The 16,410-nt window shown below is 44.3% G+C and overlaps 1 protein-coding gene and 1 long non-coding RNA gene across 6 annotated transcripts in view; one reads left to right on the top strand and one right to left on the bottom strand.

Moving 5' to 3' along the window:
* Positions 1–228: 228 nt before the first annotated feature.
* On the bottom strand, positions 229–5,295 carry LOC134640162 (uncharacterized). Its single transcript, XR_010095413.1, has 3 exons — positions 4,978–5,295; positions 2,328–2,389; positions 229–511 (listed from the first exon to the last, which is right to left on the bottom strand). It is a non-coding gene; the product is annotated as an uncharacterized LOC134640162 (long non-coding RNA).
* The window catches only part of nexmifb (neurite extension and migration factor b), a 51,447-nt gene continuing 37,030 nt past the window's right edge, over positions 1,994–16,410 (top strand). For all 5 annotated transcript variants that reach the window (XR_010095408.1, XM_063491763.1, XM_063491753.1 and 2 more), the window contains exon 1: positions 1,994–2,100. The gene's annotated coding sequence lies outside the window, so the exon portion shown is untranslated. The remainder of the gene's footprint in view (positions 2,101–16,410) is intronic.

The following is a 16,410-nucleotide window of genomic DNA, read 5'->3' as shown; positions in this document are numbered from 1 at the left end:
TAATGACTAACTGTTTTACAAACTGACAGCTGACACTTCATGTTTCAGTCCATTGTGCAAAAATGTTGAACATTTGCTTTTTGCTGCCTTCCCTTGTTGTGCACATCTGATGGAAGTCTTTGTCATTAGCAATAGCAAACTCTAATTTTAGAGAGGCGGATGTGAAATACACAGATTCTAGATCTGACCGACAGTCACTGCTATGTGCAAAAAGACCACCTCCAGGGAGAATTTTATTTTATTTTATTAGGCAAACACTACAATCAAAGATTCAACAGATCTGTCTGCAGTATACAACTGTATATAAAGTTAAAGCGGGGAAGGGTGAGTCCTTTGTCCCACCTGTAAAACTGTCAGAACTCAAAGTCCAAGGCTAGAGTCAGCAGTACTGTGGGTCACCTAACCTATTTAGCATGCTGACAACTTGCATAGGGTTTGGCAGTCATCCTCCTACATCTTCCACCCTGTGCAATCACCCGCCTTCAGCCTGAAGCATGTTGTACGCCCTGGCCTGCACAAAGAAACACAGAGGAATGAGAAAATGTGAACAAGTGTTCAGGTGGATCTTAACTGTACAGCTCACAGACCTGCAAAAGAAATATCTATTATGGAATGTTGATTTCTAATAATAATCTAAGCCTGAGCCGTGTAACACACATGCACTAAACAGCCCCCCTACCAAAAGAAAAAAAGTGACAGTGTGGAGCATAAGTAGACTACAGTAGAAACGCAATCAAATACTGTGGTCTACTGGCTCACAGCAACTGTGTAAGACACGCAGAAAACCACTCCCAAATCAGTGCCACTTACAAATGTGGTGAGTTAATGATGCCTGTCTACCCTGTCACATGTGAAGGATGCACTTTGGCCTCTGAAAAATGAAATCAGGCTGTTGCCACTTTTTAAAATAACATTTTATGTTTTCAGTGTGACAATCGATCAGTATTCAGGGAAATAATTAAATAAAACATTTATTTGTGAACATAAGCTGAAAATTGGACAGTGACATCTAGCCTAATGATTAAACCTTACACACACACACACACACACACACACACACACACACACACACATATAGGTTTTTTTTGTTTTACATCCACCTGTCCACCCGATGACAAAATTACTCTAACATATGATCTTAAATCCATAAAAATACTCAAAAAACATTGCCCCCTCTTGAATAGACGTTAATAACACAGAAATAATCAGGTACATGCAAAACACGTTTTTTTTAAAGTAATGGTTTATTGAGTTTGCTAATCAAATTCATACTGAGAGAGCGAGACAGAGAGAGAGAGAGAGGGAGAGAGCGAGAGACGCTCAAGTCTCCCCAAATATCGCTTCCAGTCCGGTACGCATTGTGAGTGGGCCTATCACACAGCACAGCAAACATGAGTAGCTTATTCATTATTCATGTCATTGCAGTTGCCCTGTTATGATACAGTCCTATTTGGAGTGGGCTATACCTGATTTGCTCAGCGCGTCCGTCAAAGCAGTGCGTGGCCCTGCGTCGGCTGGCTGTGCGCGCTCATAGGTCGGACCAAGAAGAATCGGAGGGGGAGCAAGTAAAGTGCGCGCCTACGAGACTGCGCGTCGCAAGGAGGGGTAGAGGTTCAGCTGAAAAAAAAAGAAAAAAAAGGAAGGCGAAAAAAAAATACACCGTGACAATGGCAACATCAAGCATCTCGTAAAAGGTAGATAACAGGCGAGGGGGCGCCACGAATCGGGAGTTTGAGAGGCGACGGCCCCTGTTGGTCCCGAGAAAAGCGGCGATATTAGGACATGCTGGCTGCCCTATAGCGCGTTTCCTGGAATACGAATTCTTCCGTAATTGAAAATGGAGCGGCGGGGGAGAGGAGAGTCGCGCTGTCTCCATCATTGAGAGGCGCGTCCACCTGCTATTACTGGAGGCCCGGGCTGCTGCTGCTGCTGGTGGTGGTGGTGCTGGTGGTGGCGGCAGGGGAGGGAGGGTTGGGGGACATGCAGGGGAAGTGTTTGCATTTCGGGGGAAAGACGCATCTCTGATACTGTCCAGGGCAGCTGAGAAGGATCCCATTGCGACGGGGGAAAAAACGCAGTTTGGGCGCACACGCTCTGGAGGTAGGCAGAGAAAACGCTATTATGCTGCGATTCAGCGTGCCGTGTGTATTTGAATAGAGAGCGAGCTGTATTTGGTATGCACAGGACAGCCTGATTTATACACACACACACATACACACACACACACACACACTGATTTATATCCCTGCCTTCTTGATTTGGTCTGATCGGACATTTTATTCAAAGGGAGAACTCACACCATGCATGCGGTGTAGTAGCAGCCCTACCTCCTTGGGACAGCTGTCGTAGCCTACATTCATTCGTCTCTGCTCCATCGATTACCTTCTCCCTGCGAAAAAAAAATACCCCCACTTACTTAAAGCACAAGCTCCGATCTATTCGTTTAAGGCTCACAAATTCAATCCAAATACAGATGCCACGTGTGGTTGTTCGCGTTGATGCCAGTTACCTTGCACTGTTTGCATGTTTTGAAGGCAAACACTGGCCTGTGGACGTCATTTTGAAGCAACGTAATGCATCCCGAGCAGTACACTGGCCCAAAATGAATAAGAAATGAATAAAGGGGGAATAATCTATAGTCCAAACTGATGAATGATTCATGAATGAGCTATTGAAACCTAATGGGATAACACATCATCTCTCTAGGCCCCTCCACTGTGATGGCGAATAAATGATTCATAAACGGTTTATAAGCACAAATCCTTAAAATTGGCCTAAACATGACGATAGCAGAGGCTCACACGCAGGTGCACCAAGGCATGTGTGAATGCCTGCACTGTCGGGTCACTGGATCAGTAGCTTACTGTGTCTGTGCTCCCCTGTAAGGATGCTTCATGACAGATGTTTACTGGATGTCCCAGTCTACCACACTGTCAGCCAGACGAGCCTCTCTGAGAAATAATGAGCTGCAGCCCAAGATAACAGCCTCTGTGCTTGGTTGTTGTGGAGGTGTAACTTTGTTTTAAATAGGGATTTAATTGGATTAAATTTTAACGAGCTAAAAATGTGCCTGCCTGATATTTATTGGAATGCCTTGTAAGATGGGATTTTCAAATTAAAAAAAAAAAGAAGAAGAAGAAGAAAAACTTGGCAAATTTATCGCCACAGTTAATGATCTGTTCAGCTCACAGTTATTGACCCGGCATGACTTGGTTTTTGATTTGTGTTTGAAGCCTTTGTAGCCTACTTGACAGGGTGCTTTTGACTTTGCTGCACGTTCTGAGAAAGTTGTTGGATTATTAGCTTAAAGAAAATATGTAATATGTGATGTTAAACTGCAGATGTCCAAGGGTGGGGAGTGGGGGCAGGTATAGTGAGCTGTTAGTAAAATGTCTGTCCATCCCCACTCCTCTAATGTGAGGACAGGAGTGGAACCCAGATTGAAGGCCATGCATTGATTGAGTCAAAGAGAGCCTATAAGAGAGCCAAATTGAGTTGACACGTTGATGTGGGTGTCATTATCACGTGTGACGGCACAGTGCGCCATTGGACCCGAGGCTATGTGACGTGTGGAGGGGGAGAGGACCTTGTTTGAGGATCATAGATACGGAAATGATGAGAGCTATCATATCAGCCGTGCCTTCGTTCGGCGGTGTGCCACCGAGCGCGCCGTGGAGATTTGTCTTTTACGGCATTTGCCACTCACATCTCCTTCTGGTCAGCCTCATTGCTGTCACCAAAGTGCCATTTTCCGTTTGGTTGAAATTGGGTGAGAAATTGAGCCCAATGACACATTTCAGCACCGTGGCACGGTTCCACGGCAGCGAGGACGGCACTGGCAGGTTTTCTGAAAATGTGTTTAAAATGCTATCCGAGCGTTATGTTGCAGCAATAAAACCAGCAGCTTGTGTACATAGTCTCTTATCTTCCCCTGTCCATGTGTGCACCGTGGCTTCTCCTCTGCTCAGCCTAAAGGCACATGTTGGGCCTCTACTCTCATGTCTCTTGAATGGGAAAGAGTCTCAATTATACACAATGAATGGCTCCTCATCAGTAATCCTTTTCCTTACAAGTGCTCGCATTCTTCATATCTCAGGGTCATGCTTCTGGTTGACAGTGTGTGCATGTGTGTACCGAGCAGCAAACATTTATTTGTGTTATTGATTATTTTTCCATAATTCCCCAGTCGCTTATGTTGCATTATCCTGCTAGAGCACAGGTGAGAACATCTCATTAGGCATACAGAAAGGCCATTCCTAGCTTGTATGGAGCCCTGCTGTGTTTTATGCCTGGAGCGCTGTGGTTTTCAGTATAGAAGCACCTTAGCCGAGTCTCGGTCTGTGCAGAAGCACGCTGAGCTCACCGGGGCCGACTGCATGTTTAAGCACACTGTGCTTATGTCAGGCCACTGTATGCCGAGGCCTGCTGTGTGGACCGCAGCCCTGTGCTGGGGTTGTGACGGGCTGGCTGTGGCCCAGCGGAAGCAGTCTTTCTCTGTGCTGCTGCTGCTGCTGAGTTCTGTAATTAAAGGCAGAGGTAAGTCCAGGGGAGAAGGCTGAGCTCTGATTGCTTTTCATGGCCGCGAGGAGAGAGCTGCAGTCTGTCCTGAGGGACTGAGGCGCTGCTGAGCTCTTTCACCGCCTGCTCCGCTCCCCCCCAGCCAGACAGGAGCCGTTCCAGGGAAGACACGCACATTTGTTTTCGCATACTACTTGCGTGCGCACAGACGTAAACATACTCCAATGCAATCTGCAGCACGCACACAAACACACCATGAAATGCACAAATTCTGTACACATGCACTGGCTGAGAGAGGGAAACATTTTCCCCTGTAGCTGAAAGTCAAACTGTGCTAAACTGCTTTAAAGAACGCCCCGTTTTAAAGAACTCAAGTGTCAGTGTGAGGCGAAAACTGTTACAGTGCCGTCATGTAATGAATTAGAAACGACGCAATCAGAAAGACATTAAGGAACTCACCTTTTCATTGGCTGCTCTTCAGCACTGACGGAGCAGTTCATGTGTGAGTGGGCTTAGTAAGTGTAGAAGTGAGCCTGCCCCTCCCCTCCTCTTTCACTTCCATGGCAGCAGCCAAACCTACTCTGCACTCGGAGGGCAGAGCAAACACGGCCATGCTCACGTATAGGATCTGGGTGGGCCCCAGCGCTTTTAAAAAAGATGAGAAAAATGGCCTCAGTGCTCTCCTCTCCTCTTTCTGTGGACTCATTCATGACAGCTGGCTGGTTAAAGCACACTGAGGGTTTAAACCATCACATGCCTTACAAGTCGTATCAGAGAGAATCCCATGGAAAGCAAAAGCAGAGTACTTTGAGGATAGGAGCTTTAAAAAGAAAGAGAGAGAGCGAGGGAGGGAGGGAGCGTTTGGATGCTATTTAAATGCCAAGTCCGGCCACATTTTTTTCTTTTCCTACGTGTTCATGAATTAGTTCTGCCAAGATAATTAAAGTAATGCATCAGGATTTCAGCCATTAACAAATAAAAGTCCAATTAAACTGGGGTCTATTAAACCACTTTCCACATTGCCTACTTGATCTCAATATGTAGGCTGGTGGCCACTGGGACCATGAGCATGCAGGCTTGACGTTCATAGCTCATTTCCTGCTTCCACATCACACTTATATTGCAGATAGATAGATAATGTGAAATTTCCCCTGTTCTGCTCACACACTCTCCCGGGCCCCCTTGTATTTTCAGCTCGTGGGATTCTTGAAACAGATAGTGAGATGCGATGCTGGAAAATTTGAGAAGGATACTGAAAGAGGCGGCGATCTAACGCAGTGGACACAGGTGCGCCGTTATGAATGGTGTAAAAATGGCATATTCACAACGTGACTGGAAAGAGAGGAAGGTATATGACAGGGCTGGATTTTAATTGGTTTCACACAGTGTGCTCCTATGCATTGTTTCCTTTGTAATGGTGCACACAGTGGCAATAACAGCTCAGTTTTTTGTTATATAATAACAGTAATAGATTCCCCTTGTCTGCAGTGCCCCTGGTCTAATTCGAACATGTTTTTTTTTAACTAGATTCCTCATGTTTGAGCCATTTGGAGCTCTACATTCATGGACACGTACTGTCAGTGTCCCGAATACTGGATAATAGGCCACATTTGTTAGCCTTATTTTTGATTTGGTGGTTGAAAAAGGAGTGGATGTGGGCGGGTTGAAAAAAGAAGGACTGATAAAGTGAAAAAAAAGGGACCAAAACATTAGGTAGGATGCAAAAAAAACAAAAAAAACAACCCAAAACAAAACAGAGGAGCTGCATAGGAGATGGGGGACGGACATGGTGGGAAGATTAGAGGAAGGGCTGGATGGACAGACGGAGGGAGAGGGGACAGAAACAACAAGAAAGACGTAGTTAGTGTTGGTGGTGGGGGTTCGGGGCACGTCTTTCCAGTACAGCCAGTTGGAACAAACAAACGGTCGTGAGACAGACAGTGTTGTTTCTAATGGGAGAGAAGCTCGCTGTGCCCTGGATGTTTCCCTCCACCTTTCATTTTCTAAATGCTGTTTTGTCTGTTCACCACTTAACAAGCCACCAGTGCCTCAGAAAAGAAAACCACGCTTTATTTGCTGCTGTACATAATTACCAGCCATTCAAGACAGACTTGTTTGCTACTCTAAACGATGTTGTGAATTTATGTACAAATAAGAGACAGGCCATATTTTGCTGTAAATCTTCTTCTTCTTTTTTTTCTTTCTCTTTTTTTCGCTCCCCAAGTCGAGTATTTAAAATTTATGGCGTGGCCAGCGTTCGCTCAAAGATCTGCTGTAATTCACTTCAGTTTAATTGTGCTGCTGTTTGTGGAGACTGCGGCATTTGTGCCCTAATCAAACATTTGAGGTAATTGAATCAAATGGCTATTTTTAATCATAAGTTGTGGTTGATGCAGGCGAGCATGATGGGAAGAAGTGAGAAAAAAAAAAGGTCTGTGGAGCAGATGCAACGGTCTTTCTGTCAGATGCAGTCAGCTGACGGATGGCGCTTTACTTTTCATTTACCATAGTGCGCCAGAGGCAAAACATAATCCATGCATACTGCTTCTGAGCAGAAGTCAAATGAGAAATGTTTTTGAATATCTTAACACAGAGGATGTGAATTGCGTTGCATACATGAATTTCAAGTTGGATCTGACCCTGATCTGTTGGATGATGTTGCTGATGATACAACAGCATGACTGCTATTCTACTACGGGTAATAATTATAATCATTCACAGCTAGTGGTCCTTGTCACAGGAGTGGGACACAATGGAAATAATAATTAGGACTTCTCATTTCAGATGCATCGCAGGAGAGTGTATGAAGTGTGTACTTTGACTTCTAGGATGAACAGCTGTGTGTATACTCGCCTGTTTCTCAGTGTGTGCGTGCTTTAGCTCTAGCAAGGCCCAGTAAGATTTCTCAATCTCCTGGTTCTGGGTTTTCTTCTGCTTCGGGACTCCTTTTGTCTCTCGCACACTCACACTTACTGTATATTTTCCATCATGACAGTGACCCAGTCTCTGCTGTCATAAACAAGCAGCTAATTGTAGCATAAAGATACTTGAAGGGCCAGGATGTCAGCTTCACATTTATTCTGGGCTCACCCCTGACAGCAGCACTGGGTGACGTACCGAAGCTCTGTCATGCGCAAATAGACATTTTTCAACTCACTATCGCTCGGTGCTCTTCTAACCCATTTCCCCAAGTCATCACTCAATAACACTGACAGAATACGGCCCGCATATATCACAGTTGAGCCAGTAAAATGCTCTCCACGAGGAGTCAAATATGCACCTCAGTGTAGCCGCTGCTGATAAAAGGGCTAATTCATCATTTAGTCACACAAAGCCTCAGAGATTCTTTGTAATATTGGTTCAAATTCAGCATTGCTGCATTTAATGAATAATATCCAGGTTTTGCGATGTAGGTATTTAGCTGCGATTTTGAATAAAGTGCCGCATTTATTTGTTCCGTTTATGCATCTCTTTGCATTTGGTATTTTCATTATGATTGGTTGTGCTTTTCTATGAATAATCACTGAAATTTGTCCATCGCAACGAGCACCAGAACCAGCCAGAAGGCGGGCACCGAATGCCTGTGCTGTTTACTCTGTCTTTTCTTTTTATATCATATACACTGATTAGAATTGTTCTTTAGCTCATTGTAGAGCGTGTAATTTAATTAAAGTTGCTGTTTGGTGGCTTTGGACTAGGGCTCAAGTAATTAGTGAGTCAATCATTTTCGTGATTGTTAGGAAAATAATCTGCAACTAATTTGATATCTGTTTAAGACATTTTTGAGCAGAAATTATTAAAAAAAAGAAAGAAAAATGCTGCTTCGAGATAGTCGTCTTAATTGAGCGGATCTGCTGCTTTTCTTTTAATAATTTAAGGGTAAATTGGCGCGTTAGTGGCACAAAAGGGGGGAGTCAGCAAATAACGACAAAAACAAATCGGTGGTTGCGGCTTGTTTAAGGCAAAATTAAACTCAAAATGTAAGAGGATTGCTTTGTTTTTTACAAGTCAGTGGAAGGAACAGTCATTATTGTGTGATACAAGAATACAGTTTTTTGAGGGGGGGCTACAGATGTAAATGTAGTCACTAGTGGGGAAGTGAAGTGGAAAAATTACATTTAATAAGATGCTACCGGTGATGTCAAGGACATGCTTGGCCCTCATCGCTGTTATTACTTCCAGTGCAAACACGTTTTTGTTGCTCCTGTCGTCGTTATGTTTCTGTCACTTTCGGCTAAATACTTCGGGAACATCACAAGACCAGGTATCTCCCTTTTATATTCAAATAACTTTGTGTATTACCTGCTCCTTTGAGATCTCCCTTTGAGGCGTGAGTGTGTATATGCACTTCCATGAGTGCACGTTTTTTCCTTTTTGCCTTTTGTGTGCAATATTTGGGATTTGCTTATGGTTTATTTATGCGGGTAAGTCCATTGAGAGAAACTCTTTGTCATGGGAGAGCCAGTGTACAGTCTGTATGCATACTTTATAGCCATATGATCTAATAGGTTTAAAAGCCGCTATCAAAGATGTATGCTGCTGCGATGTTTTGGCTCGAGTGATGAGGCCTCTGGAGATGCGGTGTCTTCGTGTGCATTGTGCATGCTGTACTGTATGTGCTACGTGCTCAGTGTTCGTGTGTGCGTGTGTATGAGTGTGTGAGTGGGTGGGTATTACTCATGTTGTGGGGACCTAGATCTGTTTACACCGTCATATAATGGGGACTTGTCTTCCTTATGGGGACAAGGCAGGCCCAGTACTTTAAGGTGAAGAGCTGTTTTAAGGATAGGGGGTTTGTAGTTATGATTAAGGTTAAAGTAAGTCTCCAGCAACTGAACTGTAGTCAATATAATGTCCTCTGTAGTTATGGAGGCACAGAGCTGTATGTGTGTGTGTGTGTGTGTGTGTGTGTAGATATATAAATATTGCTTTTTAGGGGCTGCCCGTTCTTTCAGAAGCCCTCTGTGCTGACTCTTAATACCAGTGTACCGTGAGTCTGCCTGGACTTACTGACCCGACTGAAGATTAGGAGTAACAAACAGTGTAACACACCGTCTGTGTTTCTCTCTTGTGCTCTTACAAATCAGCCCACCACTATTCAGACTCCACGGTGAATGCAGTGACAGTGTGCCAAGCATTCAAAATATGAATGTGTACATGCACGCATGCGCACATGTGCACATGCTTAGTCTTGGCCCCTGACTTCTATGTGGGCACGGAAGTTTGTTTGTTTTTCTGTTGTATATGCATGAATCGGTCAGCCTTCATGTAGTAATAAAATTAGTTATGTTTTTTTTTTCATCGCGTGCTGCACAAAACGATAATGGGCGAGCACAGTTATTTACTGAGTGCCTACAAGGAAAGTGTATTCAGAGGACAAGGGCTCCATTGTTGAGAGAAAAGCAAAAAAAAAAAAAAAATGGTAACAATTTACACTTTGACTCCATCTCTGGGGGCCTTACCAAATGTTAATTTAAGTTCCCATTATAAAATGTATTTAAGTGAGACTAAGAATTAATTCCATTATTCTTGGAGGCAGCTGGGGCTTCTGGATCCGTTGAGATGGTTTTCTGCTCCCTCCTGAGACCTGTGGGTTTTCCCATCACTTTTAAAATCAATTACCTTTCTACCTCCCTCGCCTCTCCAACTCTCTCTAAGTACTCTTGTCATATTCTTCATTAGAAAACCCACCACTTCACCTATAGCTCACTATGAACACCTCAAGCGGAGCTCTGTGTATTTTTAAGTGTTCGTGGCACATGTGAGTGGCTCACTGTGATTTATTAATATGTCTTCCACAGTGGCATATAGGTGTAGGACTGCGCAGCTTCTTTCACAGCATATAGACAGTGTTGCTGCCTCAGATATAAATAGGAAGACAATCTGTGGCTGGGTAAGACCTGTTAGTCCTATTTGACACTAAAGCCACAACAAAGGCATTGCTGTGCTGCTGCTGCTGCTGCTGCTGAGGAGCGTCTGCAGCCCTTGGGAGAGATCATGTTATTTTCCCTTGTGCGCCATCTCACAAACATCTCACTGCACTAACTGAGGGGAATAAGCATGGATGGGCTTGACGGCTGCTTCCTATTTTAGTCATCGGCAGGTAGGCGGATGAGTTGAACTGTGGAGGATCTCTGTGCAGCGAAGTCTTCGTCTAATTAGTTTGTCTAATTATGTCTTTGTGCTGGAAATTTCTCAAATTAGTGGTATCGTGCTGAATGTGAGCATGCTCATTATGGTTGTCATGAGAATTGTTGCGGCAGTTGGAAAAGAGACGAGAAAAGGGAGCGCGCAAAGGAGTGTCACTGGACCCAACAGCTCCCCTTGGTCTAAATCCCTTTATCTAATACAAATATCTGGTAATGGGAGATGCAGCACCCTAGCTTTGTCCCAGGAATTCGCGGGGGGAATGTGACACCCCTCCCTTCCTCCATGTGCGGGAGCTGCACCTATTTGTGGTAGACCACAGAAAGGTCCCCTTTGATTTCCCTTCCTTGTGTGTCAGCTGCAGGAGTGTCAGGGAGCATCAGGGATGTAAGTGTCTCACATGAAGATGCTTTTTGATTTTCCCTCCTCCTGAGGTGCCACTGCATCAGGAATGAGGACCCCCCCCCCCCCCCCCTCCCCTTTTTTTCTCCTCGCCATCAGCTACAACACCAGGGTGTTTCTCCTGGTGACCAAGTGGGGGGGGGGATGAGCGTCCTGCATCACCTGCCAGCGTGCACGCTATTTTCCCTCTGCATGGCTTCTCCTCTTTCTTTCCTTACTTCATTTTTCTCTCCCTCTCTCTCTCTCCTTTTCATACAGTCCCTCTTTCTCTCTCTCATTCACTCTTCCCCCCCATCTTGGACCTACAGTAATTGGTATTCCGAGTGGCAGCTGGGATCCATACAAACATAGCAGACAGAGGGAGAGAGCGCGAGCGAGGCAGAGTGTGTGCGAGGAAGAGAAAGACATGCAGGCAGAGAGAAAGAGAAAGCCAGCAAGTCAATACGCTGGTTCATTAGAGCACTGAGTCACAGTGGCCGCTGCCTCGTTTGTTTGTGTTTGTCCAATACTCTGTCTTAAGCAGAACCCACCGCCTCTGTCCGCTCACACTGGCAAACCTGACAGCAACACACCCCGGGCTGCCTGGTCGCCTGTGATATGGGCTTTTCGGTGCCTGTGAGTATTTGGACATAGCGGCTTATGAAATAATTACCAAATCAATAGCTCTGAATTAAGCAAAGCCAGGCCTTTTTTCCTGATTCTCAGCAGCCGCCGCGGCCAGAGCTGCCGCGAGGCCATTAAGGCTGGTGGGAGTGATGCTGTAAGTGTTTGCTGTGTGCTCTTTAATAATCATGCTGTGATTGAGTTATGTTTAGCATAACTGATTATGTGTCAGCAGTGCAGATATTTTTGACCGGATTACCCGAGGTGTTGATGAGACTCGAAAAAAAAAACAAAAAAAACAAAAGCCTAGCTGATCTTGTTATGGCAGCGAACGTAAAGAAGGCAGGCCAGTTCTGTGAAATGGAATTTAGAGATGGGGGGAAAAAAGGAGAGGGGCTCCATTAGGAAACAAAAATAGGATTCTGCAGTTATTGAAAATATGAAAGTGGATGTTCCGAAAAAACAAGAGAGAGGAGTGTTCTCTGGTCACGGCGAGCTGAGAGCAGACCACTTGTCAGGATATTGAAAGAGAAAGAGAGAGCGAGAGAGAGGGAGAGGCAGGTTAAGAGAAAGGGCTGAAATGACCTGTTCCTCTCTTCGAGGCCTGTTTATTTTGGAGGAAATAGTAATATGTCGGTGGCTGTGTGTTGTCTGGCTGGGCTGCTACCTCCCAGGGCCCTCGTGGTGCACAGTGACCTCTCATTACCACTGCTTGAGGGAGCGTGAAACGGAGGAGATCACTCCAAAGGGCAGCTGTGTAGATGCGCCTAACCTTTTAAACCATCAGGATACGTCAACCATACAAATAACTCATTAACCTTATCCATTTAAATGAAAAGCTCCCACTTTTATCCCACACTCCGTCTTCTCCTCTGTATTAGATTTGTTTAATTGGCCATTGCACATGATGAAAATGGCAAGTCCCTTTCCAATGTGGTATGGTCAAGAAAGCCTTACAGGAGGCCAATGGGGATTTGTCCTCCTTTGCCCCAACACTTAATGAAGCTGGTTTAAGATTTGGGGCAAACAGAAGAAAAATACGGGGTTGTGAAGGTGAAAGCGCGTTAGCATGTGTGTGCGCGTGTGTTTCTGTGTTGCTTAGGAAGCGGCCTCCCGGTCTGTCCAATAGCATAGGAGGGTATTGATTGGAGGAGCTCAATAGCTTGGGCCTTTTAATCACCTCGCTCAGAGGCTGCTTTGTCCCACAGGCCCAAAGAATAAGTGCTGGTAATACCCCTGTGCATATGCACACAGCCACCCTCTCCCAGCTCCTCCCAGACTCACACAGGCTCTAATCAATAGGCCTGATTAACACCGGTTCTCATTTGCTCCCCCACCTCCCTTCCCACCAAACACTTTGCCAACTTTTGCCTTAATTCAGGCGCAGTCTGGTAACATTTGAAGCCCACAGCCGTGGAGTTTCTGCTATTCTGACGAGAGATTTAACCTGCGGCACCTAGAGCTGGATCTGAGCGCGTCAAACGACAAATGCTTGTTCAGTGAGTCTAGAATAATGTGCTGTTCTGACCCAGTTGTAAAGAAAACATTTAGACTTACACATCAGGTTTCTAAAAATGGCTTTTCTCTCACTCTCACTCTCTGTTTTGCACTGTCTCCATCCCTCTCCTCCTCTCTCAGTCTGTCTCTCTGCCTTCTTGGCTGTCATTTCTCTTTATACTGTTTAGAAATGCTGTACATTGTGTTACAGGGTTGTGACTGATAGCCTGCCAATTTCAGCTGTGGCACATCAGAGAGGCTACCCCCCCACCCCCCTCACCGAACACAGAGAGACACACATTAAAGCCGTGACAGTATGCTCCTTTTACTGCTCTCGCTGATTCCATACTGCCCGATTAAGTGTTTCGCAAGAAAGCTGGGTTTTTATTTATTATTGAGGACGAACACTGAAAACACACAGTGGCCAAAACTGCAGCGCAGAGAGCGTCTCGATGCAGGAAAAACACAGAAACTCCCTCTTGGCGTGGTTTGCGCTGTAGACGTGCCGCAGCTTTACGGGCAGCAGACAAGAATTATTGTTCTTTCTCATCAGCGATTCCGAGGCCATTAATATTTCCATCTGCGCGGCCTATCAATAAGCCTCTAAGCCGGGTTTCAAAAACTAATAACATCAATGACTTTAAAAGGGAAAACAAATATCAAAGAAAGGAGGCGTATTAGCAGCCAGAGATGGTGAATATCGAGATTTGAGTTTGTAGACGGAGCGGTGTTGTTGTTCTGTCCCGTGCCCTCCTCATTATTAGCCCCAAACACATACAAACACATGACTGACACCCTTCTCTGCATTTTCCTGCCTTGTCTCCCTGGCTCCTTTCCCGCTGCCCTCCCTTTCCCATTGCCTCATTCGCTCTCTTTTTCTCTGTGTATCTCCTTTCTTCTCCTTCTGTCCTCTGCTACCCCCCTCCTCCCACCCCTCCTGCCCCTGTCCTTTGGTTTTGAAGCCAAGTAAAGGAGTCGCTTTCTGAAGCAACGGGGAAATAATTTGTGGCTCCGAGAACAAAGGGAAGTCTTTACTGTGAGAGTAATGGAACGGATTTTTGTGATGTGGATGGAACCGTCTTCATTTTAGGCTCTCATTTTAAAAAACAAAATACTCGTAAAAGATTAATTTACTGAGAACAATAATAACTCTGTTATACAGACAAAACAGATTTTTCTTTTATATCAGGATTATGGTTGGTATATTTAAAAAAAACAACCCACAAACACATAAACAAATATATATATTTGTGCTACAGTTGCATTTTTGGTGGTTTCAGCAGAGTTGTAAAAGTTTGCATCTAAATTCAAGCTACTGCAATATCACCACAGTTTTAAAAAGGCCATGTGCAACCCATTATCATCACATATTGACTGCAAATTCCTCAAAGCCCTTAGGAGAGCCCCATACCCACTTATTGAGCTGTTATCAATGAGCTGCTTTTGTCTTGGCTCAGGAGACTGTGGACATATAAGCAGGACATTTATTGTGTTGAAAATAAGGAGTTACGAGGCCAGAGATGCAGTGGATGTCTGCTGAAGGCTTACTTCAGGCTCCTCAATGTGTATTTCCTCTTCATTATTCAGGCTTTTTAATCCAGTAACTGATTTTTTGCTTTCACAAGCAAACTTATATCTTTCTAGTATCGTAGATGTGTTGTTGTTTTCTGCAGTGCTCTTTCCTGGAAGTAAATAAACAATAAGCTAACCTAACACCAGCATGTAAAGGACGGAATAGAAATTTTGTAGCTTTTAAAAAATATGCTGGCATTACTGAAGTGAGGGAATTAGTGACCCCTTTGTATTCAAGATTCTCGCAGTAACCTGAAAATCCACTATTTAATCATTAAAAAATATATATATATACATAAATAAGATTTGAAATAATTTCCAAAGAAAGTGAAGTAGTGGGTTTAAGTAGAGCCCTACGATTTAATGACCCTCCTCACCTTATTGCTTTCTGGCTCTCTGGTAGGTGCTAAAAATCTCCTGGACTTTTCATTGAAGGGACAAAGATGTGTAGCTGGGCATTCAAAGCAGATTAATGCTGGTAGAAGACCACAGATTTTGTCATTATAATTGTCGGTCTGCTCTTTCCCTTGGATCTCTGTGTATGACACACTCAAATAACTCTATCAGTTAGGACTATCAGAGAGCGTGCTATTATAGTACCCTGGATTTTATAGTAGTGTAATGTTTGCATTGTTTGCAGGCTGGACCGTGGCTAAACCTTTTTTTCTTACTGAAACTTAATATATATCTTAGTATACATATCCGTATACACTTACCTCAACTCGCCATATTGTTCAATTGCTTGATAATGTAGATATCGCAAGTTCAAATCGAATAGGGAGGAATTATCCAGTGAGCAGCAGTTCTCTGGGCAACAATGCCGTTTTGCTGCCAGAGGTCAGAGGAGAAGGTGTTGAATGCATTAAGCTGATAGGAAGGTAACAGTAACTTCAATGACCACTTGTTACAGCCAAGGTATGCAGAAGAGCATCTCTGAATGCACAACACATGTCTTGAAGTAGATGAGCTACAGCAGCAGAAGACCACACCTGCCAGTCAGCTAAGAAAAGGAAACTGAGGGTACCGTTAGGAGACAGCCACTCAGTTCGTTCACATTTATAAGTAAATTGCTACAGCATGTAAACGTCCTTGTAATCCTGCCGTAAAAGAAGAGAGACAACATCCTATGAATGTTTCCGTCTCCACACCTACTTAGGTTGTCAGTTTTGGGCCATTTGAATTGATAAAATAAACTTTTTTAAGCTAGCCAGTGTCGGCTAATTAGCGCTACCGTTACTTTAAAGATGAAGACTTTTTTCGCCCTGCACTTCTCACCAAAATCTTAATCTCTCTGCAGTTTTGTACATTTTCATCCTGGTAGCATCATAAAGAAAGGGATTCTCCACAAGCTACATCAAAGTTTGGGAAAGATGGGGGTCTGGCAGGGCATAGTGATTGGAATACTGTGCTTGGATGCAGTATTGGAATCCCAAGTGCTCAAAACTGGCAGTTTCTTCACATATCTTTATTTTTTGTTCACTTAAAAGGAGATCTAAATATTTATGGCTTTTTAAAAAAAGGAAGAAGAAGAAAAGTTGACAGGCATGTGCTACAGTTCTATCCAGTGTTTGGCTGGCAAGCTGCCCTCCAGCTCTCCGCGCCGGTCACATAACCGAAAGCTATGAGCTTAAGAAGTTGCTATTGTTAAAAAAAATAACCTTCTCTCACATC

The sequence above is a fragment of the Pelmatolapia mariae genome, linkage group LG2 (genome assembly GCF_036321145.2).
Source record: "Pelmatolapia mariae isolate MD_Pm_ZW linkage group LG2, Pm_UMD_F_2, whole genome shotgun sequence".
Taxonomy (NCBI): Eukaryota; Metazoa; Chordata; class Actinopteri; order Cichliformes; family Cichlidae; genus Pelmatolapia; species Pelmatolapia mariae.
The sequence above is the reverse complement of the archived record's forward strand: the minus strand, read 5'-3'. Positions and strand labels throughout refer to the sequence as shown.